General features: G+C 46.0%; 1 protein-coding gene across 1 annotated transcript in view; it reads left to right on the top strand.

The window, feature by feature from the left end:
* The window catches only part of SNRPC (small nuclear ribonucleoprotein polypeptide C), a 35,668-nt gene that overhangs the window by 2,070 nt on the left and 27,594 nt on the right, over positions 1-6,004 (top strand). The gene's annotated exons all lie outside the window — the stretch shown is intronic.

The raw sequence follows: 6,004 nt of genomic DNA, 5'->3' as shown, positions 1-6,004 counted from the left end.
AAAAAAAAAAAAAGGAAAGCTGAGGCAGAAGGATCACCTGAGCCCAGTAGATCGAGGTTACAATGGCTGTGAGCATGCCATTGCACTCCAGCCTGGGTGACAGAGGTGAGACTCTGACTAAAAAACACAGAAAACAAAACAAAAAAAATACATTTGTATTGTTTTAAGTCACCAAATTTGTGGTAATTTGTTACAGCAGTCATAGGAAACCAATCGGGTTCAGATTCAAATTTTGGCAATTGTCTAAATAGTATCCATTTTACCTACTTCTACTCTCAAAATAATATTTAGCATTGGCCAAGCACAGTGGCTCACACCTATAATCCTAGCACTTTGGGAGGCCAAGGAGACAGAATTGCTTAAGGCCAGGAGTTTGAGACCAGCCTGGGCAACGTGACACTGTCTCTAAAAAACAAAACAAAACAAAACTTAGTTCAGGACCATGTTTAGTAGTCGTGTGTTTTCAGTTTCCTCTAATCTCAGCCTTACTTTGTTTTTCTCACTCTTGATATTTTGAGAGAATACAGCTATGTATTTTGCAGAATGTCACTCAATTTTTGTTTGGCTGAAGTTCCCTCATCCTTAGATTCAGATTATGCAGTATGACAGGTATATGATATCATTTCAGGAGGTTCTGATGTTAGTTTGTCCTAATATTGATAATGTCAATTTTGATCACTTGGGGACTACCAGACTAATCCACTGCCAAATTATTAATTTCCCCTTTATCAACTGGGTGCGGTTGCTCATGCCTATAATCTGAGAACTTTGGGAGGCTGAGATGAGAGGATTGCCTGAGCCCACAGGTTCGAGATCAGCCTGGGCAACTTGGTGAGACCTCATCTCTACAATAAATTAAAAAAAAAAAATTGGCCGGGCTCGGTGGCTCAGCCTGTAATCCCAGTACTTTGGGAGGCCGAGGCGAGTGGATTGCCTGAGCCCGCGGCTTCGAGACCTGCCTGGGCAACTTGACGAGAACTCATCTCTACAACAAATCAAAAAATTAGCCGGGCGTGGTAGCACACGCCTGTAGTTCCAGCTACTTGGAAGGCTGAGGCGGAAGGATCGCTGGAGCCCAGCAGGTCGAGGCTGCGGTGGCCGGGAGCGGCCACTGCACTCCAGTCTGGGCAACAGAGTGAGACTCCAACTCAAAAAAAACAAAACAAAAACAAAAACAAAAACAAATTAGCCAGGTACAGTGGCGCGTACCTGTAGTTACAGCTACTTGGAAGGCTGAGCCCAGTAGGTTGAGGCTGTGGTGACCGTCAGTGTGCTACTGTACTCCAACCTGGGTGACAGAGTGAGACCCCAACTCAAAAAAAAAAATTGCCCTTTTCTCAATAAAAAGTAATTTTTAAGAGGCCAGGCAAGTGCTCCCAGCACTTTGGGAGGCCAAGGTGATGTTGTCTGAGCCCAGGGGTTCAAGACCAGCCTGTGCAACTTGGCGAGACCTCATGTCTACAGCAATTAAAAAAATTAGCCAAGGATAGTAGTGCAGACCTGTAGTTCCAGCTACTTGGAAGACTGAGGCAGGAGGATCACTTGAACCCAGCAGGTTGCGGCTGTGGTAGCCATAATGTGCCACTGTACTCCAGCCTGGGCCACGGAGTAAGAGCCTGACTCAAAAAAAAAGAAAAAAAGTAATTTGTGAGGAGATACTTTAAGACTATTCTTTATCATGCTATAACCCTCAAATTTTAGTATCCATGATGATTTTCTTTTCTTTCTTTTTTGAGTTGGAGTCTCCCTCTGTCGCCCAAGCTGGAGTGCTGTGGTACACTCACGGTCATACCACAGCCTCGATCTGCTAGGCTCAGGTGATCCCTCCACCTCAACCTTCCAAGTAGCTAGAATTACAGGTGTACACCACTAGGCCTGGCTAATTTTTTTTTTTTTTTTGAGTTGGAGTCTCGCTCTGTCGCCCAGACTGGAGTGCAGTGGCTGCTCCCGGCCACCGCAGCCTCGACCTGCTGGGCTCCTGCAATCCTTCCACCTCAGCCTTCCAAGTAGCCGGAATTACAGGCATGCACTACCACGCCCGGCTGATTTTTTAATTTATTGTAGAGATGAGGTCTTGCTGCCCAGGCGGGTCTCGAACCCGCGGGCTCAGGCAATCCACTCACCTCAGCCTCCCAAAGCGTGGGATTACAGGCTGAGCCACTAAGCCCGGCTATATCTTTTGTTTTTGAGTTAGGGGTCTCACTCTGTTGCTGAGGGTGGAGTGCAGTGGCATGATCATGGTTCACCGCAGCCTTGAACTCCTAGGCTCAAGCAATCCTCCCTCCTCAACTTCCTGAGTAGCTGGGACTACAGGTATCTGCCATCACATCTGGCTAATTTTTTTCTTATTTTGGTTTTTTGTGTCAATGAGGTCTGGTTATATTGTCCAGCCTGGTCTTGAACTCATGGGTTCAGGTGATCCTCTTGCCTCCACCTCCCAAAGTGCTGGAATTACAGGAGTGAGCCACTGCACCCGGCTTCTTCCTTTTAATTGTTGAGCAACATTCTATTGTATAAATGTGTTTTTTGTTTGCTTGTTTTTGAGTTGGAGTCTCACTCTGTCACCCAGACTAGAGTGCAGTGGCTGCTCCCGGCCACTGCAGCCTCGACCTACTGGGCTCTGGTGATTCTTCCACCTCAGCCTTCCGAGTAGCCGGAATTACAGGCACGCGCTACCACGCCCGGCTGATTTTTTGATTTATTGTAGAGATGAGGTCTCGCTGCCCAGGCGGGTCTCGAACCCGCAGGCTCAGGCAATCCACTCACTTCAGCCTACCAAAGGTGCGGCATTACAGGCTGAGCCACGGAGCCCGGCAAATGTGTTTAATCATTCTATTTGGATGGTCATTTGGGTTGCTTCCAGTTTAAGGTTATTATGAAAAAAACTTCTTTCAACATTCTTGTACAAGTCTTTGTGTGGACATATGTTTTCATGCTATTCAGGTAATTGTTTAGGAGTGGAATTCTTGTGCTACCGAATAGGTAGGTATATGTTTAACTGTATAAGAAACTGCCAAATATTTTCCGAAGCTAGTTGTACAATTTTTCACTCTAGCCAGCAATATATGAGAGTTCCCATTAATCCATTCTTACCAACATTTGGTATTTCCAGTTTTTAAAATTTTAGACATTATGGTGAGTTTCTGGTGGTATTTCATTCTGGTTTTAATTTGCATTCTATAATGAGTAATAATTTTGAGCACTTTTTAATGGACTTTTTTTTTTTTTTTTGAGTTGGAGTCTCACTCTGTTGCCCAGACTGGAGTGCAGTGGCCGCTCCTGGCCACCGCAGCTTTGACCTGCTGGGCTCCGGCAATCCTTCCGCCTCAGCTTTCCAAGTAGCTGGAACTACAGGCGAGCGCTACCATGCCCAGTTGATTTTTTGATTTATTGTAGAGATGAGATCTCACCAACTTGCCAAGGCGGGTCTCGAACCCGCGGGCTCAGGCAATCCACTCACCTCAGCCTCCCAAAGGTGTGGAATTACAGGCTGAGCCACCGAGCCCGGCTTTAATGGGCTTTATAAACATTTTAATATTTTCTTTTGTGAGGTGTTTGTTAAAGTCTTTTTTATTTTTACTTTTTGAGTTGGAGTCTCACTGTGTCGTTGAGGCTGGAGAGCAGTGGCATGCTCGCGGCCACCACAGCCTTGACCTGCTGGGCTCTGGTGATCCTTCTGCTTCAACCTTCCAAGTAGATGGAACTACAGGCATGAGCCACCATGCCTGGCTATTTTTTTTTATTATTATTTATTGTACAAATGAGGTCTCACCAAGTTGCCCAGGCTGGTCTTGAACCTGTGAGTTCAGGCAATCCTCTCACTTCAGCCTCCCAAAGTGCTGGAATTATAGGCGTGAGTCACCGCTGTTAAAGTTTTTTGTTCACTAACTTTTTTTTGGTCTTTTTTTTTTGAGTTGGAGTCTCACTCTTGCCCAGGCTGGAGTGCAGTGGCATGCTCATGGTCACCACAGCCTCAACCCTACATATAGAATTTTCATAGATATTGCCAAATTGTTCTCATCAGGAATTATTTCAATTTATACTTGTATGAAGGCTCTGGCTTACACCTAGTCATGGCTGTTCTAAGTGTTGTTAATCTTGGATTTTTACTAATCTTAATAAGTGATAAATGGTACTTAGTGACTTTTTTTTTTTTTGAGTTGGAGTCTCACTGTCGCCCAGACTGGAGTGCAGTGGCCGCTCCCGGCCACCACATCCTCGATCTGCTGGGCTCTGGTGATCCTTCTGCCTCAGCCTTCCAAGTAGCTGGAACTACAGGCGCGCGCTACCACACCCGGCTAGTTTTTTGATTTATTGTAGAGATGAGGTCTCATCAAGTTGCCCAGGCGGGTCTCGAACCCACAGGCTCAGGCAGTCCACTCACTTCAGCCTCCCAAGGCACAGGATTACAGGCTGAGCCACCTAGCCCGGCTCTTAGTGACTTTCAATTTAAATTCATATCACTATGAGTGAAGATGACTGTGTTTCATATGTATAATGGTTATTTACCCATATTTCCTTTTCATTTGTACTTTTCTACTGAGTCAGTGGTCATTTTATTATTTTTTAGGAGCTCTTTATGTAATGCTGTTACAGCAACTGCATCAACTCACCCCACCAGAGAGGAAGAGGAGAATTGAAAGTGTTTATTATGGAAATCTCAGGTGGAGTAGCCTCCCCAAACCTGAGCCCGGACCCTCAGTTTCAAGCTGCTTTTATAGAGCTTTTCCGGTTATAACATAAATGGGTTTGTCATTGGTGGGTTTACAATTTTAAATTTAGGACCAGGAACAATTACTTCCACTCCTACAACAAAAATGTCTGAAGCAGACATTTTTGCATGAGGTGAAATAAAGTGTGTTTACAGGAAAAGAAGAGATTTACAGTTAGGGAAAAATGCTTATTTATAGCGTATTTATAGAAGCAGAGACGACAAGCAGTTGCTTACTTAAGATAAGACCTTCGAGGTCAGCTTTTCTGCTTAATTCCTGTTTTTTCTATCTCAATGTATCCAACTGTTTTTGTTTTTTGTTTTTTCATTTTTTTTTTTTTGAGTTGGAGTCTCACTCTGTCGCCTAGACTGGAGTGCAGTGGCCGCTCCCAGCCACAGCAGCCTCGCCTGCTGGGCTCTGGCGATCCTTCCGCCTCAGCCTTCCGAGTAGCCGGAATTACAGGCGCGCGCTACCACGCCCGGCTGATTTTTTGATTTATTGTAGAGATGAGGTCTTGCTGCCCAGGCAGGTCTCGAACCGCAGGCTCAGGCAATCCACTCACCTCAGCCTCCCAAAGGCGCGGGATTACAGGCTGAGCCACCGAACCCGGCTGTTTTTTGTTTTTTGTTTGAGTCGAGGTTTCATTCTGTCACCCAGGCTGGAGTGCAGTGGCATGATCATAGCTCACTGCAGCCTTAACCTCCTGGGCCCAGGTGTACATCACCACACCCAGCTAATGTTTTTATTTTTTGTAGAGACCAGGTCTTACTATGTTGCCCAGACTGGTTGCAAACTCCTGAGCTCAAGCAGTCCTACCCCCATGGCCTCCCAAAGTGCTGGAATTACAGGTGTGAGCCAATGAGTCTGGCCAATATCCAACATTTTTTTTTTTGAGTTGGAGTCTCACTCTGTCACCAGGCTGGAGTGCTATGGTATGCTCACGAGCACTGCAGCCTCGATCTGCTGGGCTCAAGTGATCCTTCCGCCTCAGCCTTCCAAGTAGATGGAACTACAGGAACATGCCACTATGCCCAGCTAACTTTTTTATTTATTATAGAGATGAGGTCTTGCCAAGTTGCCCAGGCTGGTCGTGAAACCATGGGCTCAGGTAATCCTCTAATCTCGGCTTCCCAAAGTGCTGGAATTATATTCCTGAGCCACCATGTCTGGCCTCCAACATCTTTTAAGAAGTTATGCTAGCTGGGCTCGGAGGCTCAGCCTGTAATCCAGCATCTTTGGGAGGCTGAGGTGAGTGGATTGCCTGAGCCCGCGGGTTGGAGACCCACCTGGGC

This window comes from Carlito syrichta, unplaced genomic scaffold (genome assembly GCF_000164805.1).
Source record: "Carlito syrichta isolate Samal-C Ts95f unplaced genomic scaffold, Tarsius_syrichta-2.0.1 Scaffold309115, whole genome shotgun sequence".
Classification (NCBI taxonomy): Eukaryota; Metazoa; Chordata; class Mammalia; order Primates; family Tarsiidae; genus Carlito; species Carlito syrichta.
Note: the sequence above shows the minus strand (reverse complement) of the source record. Positions and strands in the feature narration are given on the sequence as shown.